Source organism: Salvelinus fontinalis, chromosome 40 (assembly GCF_029448725.1).
Source record: "Salvelinus fontinalis isolate EN_2023a chromosome 40, ASM2944872v1, whole genome shotgun sequence".
Lineage (NCBI taxonomy): Eukaryota > Metazoa > Chordata > Actinopteri > Salmoniformes > Salmonidae > Salvelinus > Salvelinus fontinalis.
The window spans coordinates 5807416-5823503 of NC_074704.1; the positions used below are offsets into that span (position 1 = coordinate 5807416).

At 42.8% G+C, this 16088-nt stretch overlaps 1 pseudogene; it reads right to left on the minus strand.

Moving 5' to 3' along the window:
* Positions 1-16088, minus strand: part of LOC129839210 (zinc finger protein 91-like) — a 52530-nt pseudogene that overhangs the window by 12631 nt on the left and 23811 nt on the right.

Here is a 16088-nt window from a genome sequence, read left to right on the forward strand (position 1 = left end):
CATTTTGTCTGCAGGAACTCGCTCTTTTTCCTCGAACCACTCGTCCAAGTGCCGATGTATTTGTGGCATGATGTAAACAGTACGAATTTGTGTCACTACCAAAGTCTAATGGTTTTAAATGACTGTTTTGGATTGTCTGGAAACTCACTTGTAGAATTCGCTTGCAGTAGGTCTCTTAAAAAAGAGAAGCCGTGCAAGGTTATTAAACAGAGGCGCCTAGTTATTCTTCTTTTGTAGATATCAGGTAACGTGCAACCTAACCCTGGCACTAATATGCAATGTCTCTAAACCCCCTCTGATTTTAATTAAATGGTTTTGGTATTTTTCATTTAAAATGTACGCAGCCTGTTGTCAAAAATTGATGGGGTTAGGATTTGGGCTAAATCAACTGATGCTGATGTAATTGTGTTTTCTGAAACCTGACTCAGTAAGTCTGTTTTTGATAAGGATATTTGTATAAGTTGTTAGAATGTTTATCGCACTGATCGGGTTAAGAAAGGTGGGGGTGTGGCTATATATGTAAAAACTAAATTCCCTGTGATTGGCTGTTATAGACCCCCCTCTGCTCTCGGTGATGCATTTTCTTCTTTGACGCACCTGGTGTCTAAACTTCTTTACAGTGAAATGATCTTGATTGGTGTTGGTTAAAGCCGGTGTCTGATGATTTTAAAATGTTTTGTAATTCTATGAATCTTTCCCAGTTGATTAACTCACCCACTCGCCCAAATCTTAAATGCGCAGATAAATCTACCCTGATTGATTTGATATTGACAAATGTTCCACATAAATATTCTGCGGTTGGTGTTTTTTGTAATAATTTAAGTGACCATTGTGCTGTTGTTGCTGTTAGAAATACTAAGGGTCCTAAGACAAACCCAGGTTTTATTCGTAAGAGAAATCTGAAGTGTTTTAATGGGCAGGCTTTCTTTCATGATTTGTTTTATTTTGACTAGAGCAAGATTGAGCTTATCCCTGATGTGGAAACTGCCTGGAAATTCTTTCATTATGTTTTTTCCCAAATGGTAAACAAACATGCCCCATTCCGCAGGTTTGGGGTTAAAGGGCAGGATAATCCATGGTTTTCTTCTGAGCTGTTTTATATTATTCACGACCGTAATCTAGCCTGGGCTAAAGCAAGGAAATCGTGTTCTGATGCTGATTGGCTTATTTTTAGGCAGTTATGAAAAAAGTGTTATTTTCTTCTCAGGAAGTCTGAATATTTTATGTCTGTTACCACTGATAACCTGAATGACCCTAGAACAGGGGTGTCAAACTCATTCCACGGAGGGCCTAGTGTCTGCAGGTTTTTGGTTTTTCCTTTCAATAAAGCCCTAGACAACCAGGTGTGGGGAGTTCCTAACTAATTAGTGATGTTAATTCATCAATCAAGTAGAAGGGAGGAGCGAAAACCCGCAGACACTCGGCCCCCCGTGGAATGAGTTTGACACCTGTGCCCTAGAACGTTTTGGAAGGCTATTAAGTCTATGTCGGGAAACAGTAATGTTAATGAATTACCGTCATGTGTTTTGAAGGACTCTGTTGCTGTATATGAAAAAACTGAAATGCTGAATTGTCTCAATGAGCACTTTGTATCATCTGGTAGACTGTTTGATTGTGTCCTCTGTCTCTGTACAACCCTGTGTGGATGAACCAGTGAGAGCTGGTCAAACTTTTAGCTTTTTGCCATTCTCAGTGCAGGTGGTACATAAAGCCCTGAAATCCTTAGATCAGAGAAAGCCTGCAGGTCCTGATCTTTTGGATCCCTGCTTTTTAAATCTGGCAGCTGATTTCATAGCTGAACCACTTACATATCTGTTCAATCTAACCCTGGAATATAATGAAATTCCCGAAAATCAGCATTTGTCCTACCACTTTTAAAAGGGGGATATCCAACTCTTTTAAATAATTATAGGCCAATCTCAAAGCTGTCACCCCTGGTGAAAATACTTGAAACCCTTTGAGTGAACAGCTAAAAGAGTTTTTATTTACTAACTCTATTTCATCAATGTACCAATCGGGCTTCAAGAAGAAGCATAGCACAATTACAGAAGCCATGAAGGTTTTAAATGATATCAGTGAAGCCCTTGACAAAAAACAGCACTGTGTTTCACTTCTTATTGATCTCTCTAACACTTTTGATACAGTTGATCATACTATACTAAGGCAGAGATTGTCGAGTGTAGGTCTTTCAGAGCATGCAGTTGCATGGTTTGCTAACTATCTGTCTGATAGAACTCAGTGCACTCAATTTGATGGGCTTATGTCTGTTAAATTGTCTGTCTTTAATGGTGTGCCCCAAAGCTCTGTACTTGGTCCTCTCTTATTCACTATTTATATAAATTATTTAGACAAAAATGTCCAAAATGCGCAAATTCATTTTTACGCTGATGATACTGTTATTTACTGTTGTGCCTCGTCTCTTACAAACGCTTTCCAGAACTTGGAAACTGCTTTTTATACTGTTCAACATACCTTGTGTCAATTGAAGCTTATCCTCAATACTGACAAAACTAAACTAATGGTGTTTTCACCTATTACTACCTGTCAGGGCAAGGAGATTGAGGTTGTAACCTCATATAAATATCTTGGAATTTTAATTGAGGACGGCCTCTCTTTTAAATTTCATATTCAACAACACAAAAAAATTGAAGCTGAAATTGGGATTTTATTTTAGGAATAAGGCCTGTTTTTATTTTGAAGCCAGAAGGAGGCTAGTAATCAGCTACATTTATGCCTTTACTAGACTATGGGGATATTTTATACATGAATGTTTCCGCTCAGTGTTTGAGATCAATTGACACCCTTTACCATGGCACTTTGAGATTTATTTTAAACTGCAAAACACTTACGCACCACTGCACTTTGTATACCAGGGTTGTTTGGCCTTCTCTAGTCACTCATGGGCTCAGGCGCTGGTATACTTTTATTTACAAAACCATTTTGGGTTTACTACCTTTTTATTTGGGCATTTTTATTGTTCAGAAATGTGGTGGGTACTCTCTTTGTTCGCTGGACTTTATCCTGCTAACTGTTCCAAATGTCCGAACTGAATTCGGTAAAAGGGCTTTTATGTACTCTGAGCCATCGTCTTGGAACACTTTACAAAATACTTTTAAACTGGAAGAACTTGTCCCGATTGGTATTTTTAAATCACTGATGAATGATCTTGAGACTGATTCCCTGACCTGTCAATGTTTTTAATTTGCTGTTTTTGATTTTGTTATACTCTTGTGAATTCTATGGTTTTACTAGATTACTTGTAGTTTTTCATGTTGTTTGTTTGTAATTTTTGTAATGACTTTGCTGTCCATTTGATAGAAAAAATTTTGGTGGGAAAAAGCGTATTTAGTTTTATAAAGATTTTAAAGTATTCACATGAAAATCTGTGGCAAATTGTACAGAAACTTAGCTACTAAGGTGGATATTGATCCAACACCTGTCACTTATTCAAACGAGCCCACTGGGCACAGACGTCAGTTCAACATCTAGTTTCTATTTGAATTTCTTTGAGTCGTCAGCTAAAGTGAATTCAACATGAAAAATCTACACAAAATGTCACCTGTCATTGGATTTAGGTTGCCAGTTGGGTGAAAAATAAATATAAATAGCTGGTGTTGATGGCTTTTTACAAATCAAATCAGCTTTCTACATTGATCTAACATCATCACATGGAATTCTTTTGTTGAAATGTGGAAACAACGTTTACTCAACCAATGGGAAGCTTCTAAATGTCCCCGGGAAAGTCGAACGAGGAATTTTTCATTGAGACAATGATAAACAGCAATCTGTGGGCGAGTTGTGGTGGATATTATAAAATAAGGATCTGCTGGAGTCCAAGTCAAACCAAGATTCTTTATTTATTTTATTTAATCCGTGGGCGAGTCTGTGAACATTTTCATTTCCTTAAATCATCAGTGGGCAAGTGATGCAAATGTGAACAATGGAGCAAATGCATCACATCCAAATATCACTGTATTATCTGTAGTGCTGGAGGAATGACACACCCAGATAAACACACACATAGTCAGAGTTTAAAAAAGGACCATTTAAACACATGGAATCTGATCTACTCAATATTCAATTCATGTTTTCTAATAATAACATAAAAATATATGTTTGAGTACCATTTAATTTCATATGGTAAAGACAGTTAAACACATTCTCAGTCAACGATATAAGACAATGGGAGCACTGTGTATGTTCTCTGATGAACTTAAAGTCAACATGATGTGAAATATCAGTGTACACTAGGAGAAGTTATTTGTCTGTGGATTCCCACATGCCTTTTAAGTAACATTTGTAAGGCTACTCCCTGTGTGTATTCGCTCATGAGCTTTCCTAACTCCGCTAAACTTTTTCCACACTGAGCGCGATGGTATGGCTTCTTCCCTGTGTGTATTTCGCTCATGATATTTCATGTTTCCTAACTGGTTAAAACTCTTTCCACAATGGGTGCAATGGTATGGCTTCTCCCCTGTGTGAATTCGCTCATGAGATTGTAGGTTTCCTAACAAGCTAAAACTCTTTCCACACTGTGCGCAATGGAAAGGCTTCTCCCCTGTGTGTATTCTCTCATGTCTTTTCAAGTTTCCTAAATGGTTAAAACTCGTTCCACACAGGGTGCAATGGAAAGGCTTCGCTTCGGTGTGTGTCCTCTCATGTCTTTTCAGGCTTCCTAACTTGGTAAACTTAGTTCCACACTGGGAGCAGTGGTAAGGCTTATCCCCTGTGTGTATTTGTTCATGAGATTTCATGTTATCTAACTTGTTAAAACTCTTTCCACACTGGTCGCAATGGTATGGCTTCTCCCCTGTGTGTATTCGCTCATGAGCAATTAGGCTTCCTAACCGGTTAAAACTCTTTCCACAATGTGAGCAGTGGTAAGGCTTCTCCCCTGTGTGTATTCGGCCATGAGCTTTCAGGCTTCCTAACTGGCTAAAACTCTTTCCACAATGGGAGCAATGGTAAGGCTTCTCCCCTGTGTGTATTCGCTCATGAGCTTTCAGGCTTCCTAACTTGATAAAACTCTTTCCACACTGAGAGCAGAGGTGTCGTCTTGCTGGTTTGGACATCTCTGGTTCCTCCGAGTTTGGTTTTTCTCCTGCAAAAGACAGTGTTTATTGTAAGAGAGACCTGAATGAAACCTCCACATGATAAAACCGCCTTGCTATGAGGTTTAATCCAAATCAGATCCCTCAATAACCTGAGGCCAGCTTTCAAACATTTCATCATTTAAAACAATCTTTGTGTGATTTTAAAACAAATCCTGTTGAAGAGCTTCCTGATAATATAGTTACATTACTTACTCTGTTTTAGAAGTAAGAACACAAAACACAGTTCTATCACACTCAAGACACAGACATCACTGGATTCCTATCAAGCAGGTGGTTCTAAATATATAACATTCATAGCTGTATGATACAGAATGCGACCTACACACTTCCTTAAAACCTAAAATAAGTAAAGAAGTAATTTTGTGTGGAAGTCAAACACTTGTTTTTTACATTGGAGACAGACACAAAGCACCTCAGTAACATCTCCCCGTTGTCTCAAGGGTTTGACACATGCTGTTCACAAATGTTTAACATTTTGAATAATCACTAATGTCATGATATTTTGGGTAAAGTAAAAAGAATGAAATATTTGAGGTATATGAAAAATATATATAACAATATTTTTTATCCCCCTTTTCCCCCCAATTTTTGTCAATTGGTAGTTACAGTCTTGTCTCATCGCTGCAACTCCCGTACGGACTCGGGAGAGGCGAACGTCAAGAGCCAACCCAGAAGCCAGCCGCACCAACGTGTCGGAGGAAACACTGTACACCTGGCAACCGCGTCAGCGTGCATGCGTCCGGCCCACCACAGGAGTCACTAGAGCTCGATGGGACAAGGACCAACCGGCCAAATCCTCCCCCAACCCGGATGACCCTGGGACAATTGTGCGTCGCCTCATGGCTCTCCCGGTCGTAGCTGCGACACAGCTGGGTATCGAACCAGAATCGGTAGTAACGCAGCTAGCACTGCGATGCAGTAGAACACTGCGCCACTCGGGAGGCATTTATATTTCTGTTCACTCAAAAGTTTGGACACACCTACTCATTCAAGGGTTTTCTTTATTTTTGCTATGTTCCACATTGTAGAATAATAGTGAAGACATCAAAACTATGAAATAACAAATGTAGAATCATGTAGAAACCAAATAATGTGAAATAAATCGAAATATATTTTATATTTGAGATTCTTCAATGTAGCCCCCTTTGCCTTGATGACAGCTTTGCACGCTCTTGGCATTCTGTCAACCAGCTTCACCTGAAATGCTTTTTTCAACCGTCTTGAAGGAGTTACAACATATGCTGAGCACTTATTGGTTGCTTTCTTTCACTCTGTGGTCCAACTCATCCCAAACTATCTCAATTGTGTTGAGGTCGGGTGATTGTGGATGCCAGGTCATCTGATGCAGCATTCCAACACTCTCCTTCTTGGTCAAATAGCCCTTACACAGCATGGAGGTGTGTTTTGGGTCATTGTCCTGTTGAAAAACAAATGATAGTCCCACTAAGCCCAAACCAGATGGGATGGCGTATCGCTGCAGAATGCTGTGGTAGCCAACCTGGTTAAGTGTGCCTTGACTTCTAAATAAATCACTGACAGTGTCACCAGCAAAGCACCCTCACACCTCCCCCTCCAATTTGTAAGTCGCTCTGGATAAGAGCGTCTGCTAAATGACTTAAATGTAAATGTAATGCTTCACGGTGGGAACCACACATGCGGAGATCCTCTAATTCACCTACTCTGCATCTCACAAAGACACAGCGGTTGGAACCAAAAATCTCTAATTTGGTTTCATCAGACCAAAGGACAGATTTCCACCGGTCTAATGTTAATTGCTCGTGTTTCTTGGCCCAAGCAAGGCTTTTCTTCTCATTGGTGTCCTTTAGTAGTGGTTTCTTTGCAGCAATTCGACCATGAAGGCCTGATTCACGCAGTCTCCTCTGAACAGTTGATGTTGAGGTGTGTCTGTGAAGCATTTATTTGGGCTGCAATTTCTGAGGCTGGTAACTCCAATGAACTTATCCTCTGCAGCAGAGATAACTCTGGGTCTTCCTTTCCTGTGGCGGTCCTCATGAGAGCCAGTTTCATCATAGCGCTTGATGGTTTTTGCGACTGCACTTGAAGAAACTTTAAAAGTTCTTGACATTTTCCGGATTGACTGACCTTCATGTCTTGAAGTATTGATGGACTGTCGTTTCTCTTTGCCTATTTGATCTGTTCTTAAAATATGGACTTGGTCATTTACCACATAGGGCTATCTTCTGTATACCACCCCTACCATGTCAAAACACAACTGATTGGCTCAAACACATTAAGAAGGAAATAAATTCCACAAATGAACTTTTTACAGGGCACATATGTTAATTGAAATCCATTCCAGGTGACTTCCCCATGAAGCTGGTTGAGAGAATACCAAGAATGTGCAAGGCAAAGGGTGCCAACTTTGAAGAATTTGAACACTTTTTTGGCTACTAAATGATTCCATATGTGATATTTCATAGTTCTGATGTCTTCACCATTATTCTACAATGTAGAAAATAGTAAAAATAAAGAAAAACACTTGAATGAGTAGTGTGTCCTAACTTTTGACTAGTAGTGTATGTGGTCGATTCCGTGAGAAAGTCAACCTGAACATGTGTAACAGAGGTGAGAACGTGCCATAAACTCACTCCACAGCGAGCTTGAAACGACACAGATGGAGCTAACCAACTGGTCCCTTTTGTATAGCTCAATAGGTTAATTGTCAAGGAGAGCGGTCACGTGTGTTGAGAAGCAGAGGATCACTTGTTTGAGTCCAGTGGAGGAAACTAAACTGCTAGCAGCACACTGGTGTCAGTTACACATTTTTTAATAAAGTTAGTCATTTCCAAATGAACCATGTTCTTTAAGGTCAATATGTCGGAGTTCGGGCTTTATTTGACCTGTTAAAGTAGGAAATTGAATGAATTTTGTCCATTACAGAAATGGAGGCCAAGTCTCACAAGAAATGCTTTTCATTCAATCATATTGCATAGCTTTTTGAAAAGGCGTACGGAGCTTGTTTTAAATATATATATTTGACATTTTTAACAAGTTCAGTAGATCAGATGTTAATGAAGCAATACAGACCACATTGAAGTGTATGGAGTTTAGTTTGCCTGTTCTACAGTCTTGTAAAGACAGGGGGGGTTGACTGGGACAGGCAATGTAACATCCATAATGTTCTTAGGAACTGTTTTTGTCCTTACATCAGATCATCTTGAAACTTTCTCTCCAAAGCTAACTTTCATTAAGGTTTTATATGGTCAATTGGTTTCTCTCTTTTCCTTTTGTAGAATCCTTTTTCAGTGTTATGATATTAATAACATCCATATCCACCAGTCTATCTTCCTGTCAACTAACAGAACTACTGTCTACTGTGGTGGAAATATACCACTCTATCTTCATGTCAACTGATGGGTTTTGACCTATGTGGTAGCAAAACTCATGACTCCAATATTAGCAGGCAGTATTTAGACTGTCCACTTTGAAGTGCTTAGACAGAATGACTATATAAGGAATGGAACATATATGACCAGGGCCTGCTACCATTATAACCTAGACAGCTGTGAGATGTGGGTGTTAACAAGTAAGAAGTGAGATGGAAAGATAATGGTAAAGAAAGGTGTAGAGGAGTGATTTTCGTATAGAGATTCCACACGACAAGTAGAGACAGAATACTATAAAGGCAAGGCTTTGGGATTAGAGAATTTAGCTGTTCCATGGAATTGCTTCGCTTTGTTACGACTCAATGTTTTTCCACAACACCTATAATCTTCCAACATCCTTAAATCATGTCACGGAGGGAGAGAGAGGAAGGCAGGACGTGTTATTGTTAGACATCAGGGATCCTATGGAAAGGAGGGGTGGATCACAGACTGGTACGAGTCAACAGGACACCTCTGAGTTAAAAAAGGATTAAGGAATTCGGGCTGAGGTCAGATGAAGTGAGAAAGAACAGTCATCACTACAGTTCTGCCTAGCAACAGAGAGGTATTGTCTGACCAGGAGGAGACTTCGCCTAGGAAGAGTTAAATACCAGTGCTGGTGTGAATAGGTTTCTTGTCTCATGCAGCTGTATGACCTAATGGGTGAATAAACTTGGTTTAAGCTTAACTAATCGTCCCTGAGTTTTTTTACTCTGTTTACTTAGAACCTAACACAACTAACATAACTGTCTACTGTGGTGGAAATATACCAGTCTATTTTCATATCAACTAACAGAACTCTGCTGGTTGTCCTGGTAACAGTGGGCAGATCTGTTGTATTTGTTCAAACTAAACTACAGCACTTACTTTGATGTGTCAAATCTGATCCTTTCTTCTCTCCTCCTCCTCTCACAGTTCCACTCAGCCCTGTTGTTTTCCTGCAGTCCACCAGCTGCACAGACAACCTCTTCATACCCAGCAGTAAGGTGCTACCGGGAGAGGCACGACACGGGGACTCCGGGAGGGTGGAAGGGCTAGCGTTGTCCTGGTAACCATGAAGAGGGGACACAGACACATATCATTATGGATGCTGATGCCACTGTTGTCATGAAGTGCTTTACAGAAACCCAGCCCAGACCCAGATAGAGCAAGCTGTATGCTAGACCAGACCAACCTGTACCATCTGGTGTTCTGATCTGGAGAGACTCTTCTCTGTCTCGTCAGCATCAGGATGTTGTTGAGGCTCCCCAGAAGATCCACGATAGTCATGTCTCTCCCCTGTGTGAACGAGGACATCAAACAGATTGTAATCTTACGACCGTCTATTACAATCAAGAGGCATTCATATCTAAAAATGCCTCTAAAATGTAAATGTAAAAATGTTGTTCCACGAAATGGGTGCCTTTTACGTCCCTTTGATATTTTAAGTAGAAATTGTGCACCAATATTGAATTTTAAAAGCTGTTGGCGGCAGGTAGCCTAGTGGTTAGAGCGTTGGACTAGTAACCGAAAGGTTGCAAGATCGAATCCCTGAGCTGACAAAGTAAATATCTGTCGTTTTGTCCCTCAACAAGGCAGTTAACACACTGTTCCTAGGCCATCGTTGAAAATAAGAATTTGTTCTTAACTGACTTGCCTAGTTAAATGAAGGTAAAATAAAAGATGAGGTGCACTTTAATGTAGACCACATGGAGAATTCAACAAAAAAAGTTCCAAAAATATATGTACCAAAGGCAGATGGCCCCTTTAACAATTCCTACAGTACTGAACAACATATTCAAGTGTAGAACTTCAGTAGAAGTCCCTTTAAAAGACACATTAGTTCAACAACTGCATAGTTTGTGTCCCTTTTTAAGACAGTACTCACTGGTGTTAATCTGATATTCTGTCTCCTCCTCTTTCACTCCCAAGACGTCTTCCTCCTTCACCTTTATTGAGATAGCATCCTCCTCCTCTCTAAAAGGTGCTTTCTCTTTTTTCACTATAACATCATCTTCTTTCCCAATAACATCCTCTTCTCCTTTTACTGTAATATCCTCCTCTTCTTTTATCATTCTGAAAGCTTCTTCCTCTCTTTTCACTGTAATATCCTCCTCTTCTTCTTCCACGACAATGTTCAGCGCCAGAGCTTCTTTCTCCGTCCAGCAGACCTCCTCTTCTTTAGCAGGGGAGGGATAGGGAGCTCATGGTCAGGAATGTTAGCTACCTAGTTAGCATTAGTGACTAGCCTAGTGCTAACCTCAGTGTATTTAACACGTTTGCAAAATGAACAAGCAAATTAGGTTAAAGTTAACCAGTTGATACATCAACAGAAAAGTGTTTAAAACACTGAGATTAGCTAATGTACATTAACATGGTCTAAAGAATCAATCTTTCAGTTTTTTGTTGGCTAGCAAGCTACCGAGGTGGTTGAAATAGTAGCCGTGTTGTTGTTCCTGAAGAAGCGTCCCATCCAGTCCATTAAACGTCACACAAGAAGCATCACCTGAAAGACGCATATCGCCATCTGCTGACTGGAGTGGGTAACGCAGTTTGGAAACAATAGTTACTACACTTTTTGTATTGGAAAGAACGTCATAATAATTTAACAATAAGCTGATATATTTTATCTTCCGTCTTACAAATAATACGTGCCTGTACACAGACGTAGAAGCTTAATATAAATATGTGGATGATTAATAAATACATATATGAATAGGTAGTGTTTTAATACACATTTGCTCTGTTCATTTTTCACAGTCGTTTTTATCTAGATGTGACTATTTTATTCCCTTAAAGCTACTCTCTATAAGATACAAATCATACTGTAAACAATAGAGCAAATGCATCACATGCAAATAGCACTTGGTTATCTGGTGTGCTATACACTGAGTATAAAAAACATTAAGAACACCTGCTCCTTCCATGACTTAGACTGACCAGGTGAATCCAGGTGAAACCTATGATCCCTTACTGATGTCACTAGTTAAATCCACTTCAATCAGTGTAGATGAAGGTGGAGAGTCAGGTTAAATAAGGATTTTTAAGCCTCGAGACAATTGAGGCATGGATTGCGTATGTGTGCCATTCAGAGGGTAAATGGGGAAGACAAAATATGTAAGTGTTTTTGAACAGGGTATGGTAGTAGGTGCCAGGCGCACCGGTTTGTGTCAAGAACTGCAACGCTGCTGGGTTTTTCAGCTCAACAGTTTTCCATGTGTTCCAAGAATGGTCCACAACCCAAACAGTGGCGGTCAGTGCTGTTTAATATGAGGGAGGACCATTTTGTTTTCATGAGCATGGCCTTATTAATATGAGCATATTGGATGACTGTCATGCAACTGTCATTCATATTCCATTCACCCTGTTCAATGTAACAGCGATAGGTTTAGACTACTACATGATTCTCAGATGTTCCCTTTACCCATCATGAGGTAGCTACAACCTAGCCTATGAATGAAAGTTTACAATGTAGATGCACACAGGTCAAGAGAAACATTAGAGGTGACAGACAGTGACACATTCAATACCGCCTTGTACACTCTTGCCTGCATCTAGCTGAAATATAGGGTGTAACCATTAGTCAAACAGTTTCAAACAAGAGATTCTATTGGACAAAATCAGGTATGTTCATTACGGTTTTGTTCCGTTTAAGAAACGTTTGTCAATAGAATTAGCGGAATGAATACACCCCTGATCACGTGTAAACACAGTTCATTTTCATAACAGCCACGTTGTATTCCTTCTCTCCTCCTCTGACCTTTACCCTTTGCTTCTGGACTTCAATGCACAACACATCAGCTGTATGTGACCAGGCGAAAAAACCTTTCCAAGTCAAACCATAACTGCTACACACAGCCTACATCCTTGTCACCATATTAGCTAAAGTAATGTCATAGTCAACATAGCTAATAGAACTAACGCGTTAGTAAACCTGCTACAATCATGCAGTAACGTTACAGTGTACAGTCAGTAAGCAGTTTAGCCATTACATTGGCGGGTCCCGGTGGCAATAAATTTGTCAAACCAAAAGCTTACCCTGACATGGACGAGTTCCAGTAATGTGTTGGATAGTCATAGCCAGCTAGCTAACATAGCATCCATCTGTTTGAGCCAAGTGTTTGAGTAGGATAAACTAGCTAGCTGCATTTGCTAGCTAAGTAACTGAAACTGAAAGTGGAAAATAAGTGACAAAATCTCTCTCTCACTTTTCCTTAATTTTGGAATAAATTAATTTGTCCAAACTGTTCAACTATTTTATTTTTCTCTCTTTGAGTCAACTACTCACCACATGTTATACACTGCAGTGCTAGCTAGCTGTAGCTTATGCTTTCAGTACTATATTCCTTCTCTGATCCTTTCATTGGATGGACAACATGTCAGTTCATGCTGCAAGAGCTCTGATAGGTTGGAGGACGTCCTCCGGAAGTTGTCATAATTACTGTGTAAGTCTATGGAAGGGCTTGAGAACCATGAGCCTCCTAGGTTTTGTATTAAAACGAAGAACGCACGAAACAGTCCCGTATGGTGCAACAAACACTAACACAGGAGACAACCACCCACAACGAACACTGTGAAACAACCTACCTAAATATGACTCTCAATTAGAGGAAACGCCAAACACCTGCCTCTAATTGAGAGCCATACCAGGCAACCCTAAACCAACATAGAAACAGAAAACATAGAATGCCCACCCAAACTCACGTCCTGACTAACTAACACATACAACAAACTAACAGAAATAGGTCAGGAACGTGACATAACCCCGCCCCCTTAAGGTGCGAACTCCGGGCGCACCAGCACAAAGTTTAGGGGAGGGTCTGGGTGGGCATCTGACCACGGTGGTGGCTCAGGCTCAGGGCGAGGTCCCCACCCCACCATAGTCAATCCCAGCTTTCGTCTCCCCCTACGAATGACCACCCTCATATTACACCCCCTAAATTGAAAAGGTAACCTTAAGATAAGGGGCAGCACCGGGACAAGGGGCAGCACCGGGATAAGGTAGCTCAGGACAGAGATATAGCTAAGGACAGAGAGGTAGGTCAGGATAGAGAGGTAGCTCAGGATAGAGGGGCAACTCCGGACTGAAGGGCAGCTCCGGACAGAGAGACAGCTCTGGACTGAGGGGCAGTTCCGGATAAATAGCCGCTCTGGGCTGAGGGACAGCTCATGACTGGCTGACGGCTCTGGACGCTCATGGCTGGCTGACGGCTCTGGACGCTCATGGCTGGCTGACGGCTCTGGACGCTCATGGCTGGCTGACGGCTCTGGACGCTCATGGCTGGCTGACGGCTCTGGACGCTCATGGCTGGCTGACGACTCTGGACGCTCATGGCTGGCTGGCGGATCTGGCTGCACATGGCTGGCTGGCGGATCTGGCTGCACATGGCTGGCTGGCGGATCTGGCAGATCCTGTCTGGTTGGCGGCTCTGGCAGATCCTGTCTGGTTGGCGGCTCTGGCAGATCCTGTCTGACGAATGGCTCTAGCGGCTCCTGACTGACGAACGGCTCTGACGGCTCGGGACAGACGGGCGGCTCTAATGGCTCGGGGCAGACGGCTGGCTCAGATGGCGCTGGGTAGACGGATGGCTCAGATGGCGCTGGGTAGACGGATGGCTCAGATGGCGCTGGGTAGACGGATGGCTCAGATGGCGCTGGGTAGACTGATGGCTCAGATGGCGCTTGGCAGACGGGCAGTTCAGGCATCGCTGTGCAGACGGCAGACTCTGGCCGGCTGAGGCGCACTGTAGGCCTGGTGCGTGGTGCCGGAACTGGAGGCACCGGGCTAAGGACACGCACCTTCATGCTAGTGCGGGGAGCAGGGACAGGGCACACTGGATTCTCAAAGCGTACTATTTGCCTGGTGCGTGGTACCGGCACTGGTGGCACCGGACTGAGGGCACGCACATCAGGACGAGTACGGGGAGAAGGAACAGTGTGTACAGGGCTCTGGAGACGCACAGGTGGCTTAGTGCGTGGTGCCGGAACTGGAGGCACTGGACTGGAGACACGCACCATAGGAAGAGTGCGTGGAGGAGGAACAGGGCTCCTAAAACGCACTGGAAGCCTGGTGCGTGGTGTAGGCACTGGTGGTACTGGGCTAGGGCGAGGAGGTGGCGCCGGAAATACCGGACCGTGTAAGCGTACTGGCTCCCTTGAGCATTGAGCCTGCCCAACCTTACCTGGTTGAATGCTCCCCATCGCCCGACCAGTGCGGGGAGGTGGAATAACCCGCACCGGGCTATGTAGGCGAACCGGGGACACCATGCGTAAGGCTGGTGCCATGTATGCCGGCCCGAGGAGACGCACTGGAGACCAGACGCGTTGAGCCGGCATCATGGCACCTGGCTCAATGCCCAATCTAGCCCTACCAATGCGGGGAGGTGGAATAACCCGCACCGGGCTGTGCACACGTACAGGAGACACCGTGCGCTCTACTGCGTAACACGGCATCTGCCCGTACTCCCGCTCTCCACGGTTAGCCTGGGAAGTGGGCGCAGGTTTCCTACCTGCCCTTGGCCCACTACCTCTTAGCCCCCCCCCCCCAATACATTTTTGGGGTTTCTTCTCGGGCTTCCTTGCTAGCCGCGTACCTTCATATCTGCAGTTTTTGGCTTGATTCTCCGGTCTCCAGCCTTGCTTCCTTGCTGCCTCCTCATATCGCCGCCTCTCTGCTTTCGCTGCCTCCAGCTCAGCTTTGGGGCGGCGATATTCCCCTGGTTGAGGCCAAGGTCCTTTTCCATCCAGCTCGTCCTCCCAAGTCCAGTAGTCCTGTGTATTACGCTGCTTGGTTCTGGTAATTTGGTGGGTGGTTCTGTAACGGTGTTCCTCCTCCTCTTCATCCGAAGAGGAGGAGCATGGATTGAACCAAGGCGCAGCGTTTTGAAATGACTTAATTTTAATTAAACAAGATGGGAAAAACACGGAACGAAACCACTTAAAATAATTAACAAAATAACAAAACGAATGTAGACAAACCTGAACATACGAACTTACATAAAACACGAAGAACGCACAACAGGAAAAATGACTACATAAAACGAAGAACGCACGAAACAGTCCCGTATGGTGCAACAAACACTAACACAGGAGACAACCACCCACAACGAACACTGTGAAACAACCTACCTAAATATGACTCTCAATTAGAGGAAACGCCAAACACCTGCCTCTAATTGAGAGCCATACCAGGCAACCCTAAACCAACATAGAAACAGAAAACATAGAATGCCCACCCAAACTCACGTCCTGACCAACTAACACATACAACAAACTAACAGAAATAGGTCAGGAACGTGACACTCCCCTTCCTCCTCCGAGGAGCCTCCACTGCACCCAAAGGACATCCAGCCAACTTGACACAACTGTGGGAAGCATTAGAGTTAACATGGGCCAGCATCCCTGTGGAAGGCTTTCTGTAACGACTCTCGTCGTTGGTTAGGGTTAGGGTTAGTCTCGTCGTTGGTTAGGGTTAGGGTTAGTCTCGTCGTTGGTTAGGGTTAGGGTTAGGGTTAGGGTTAGTCTCGTCGTTGGTTAGGGTTAGGGTTAGGGTTAGGGTTAGGGTTAGGGTTAGTCTCGTCGTTGGTTAGGGTTAGGGTTAGGGTTAGGG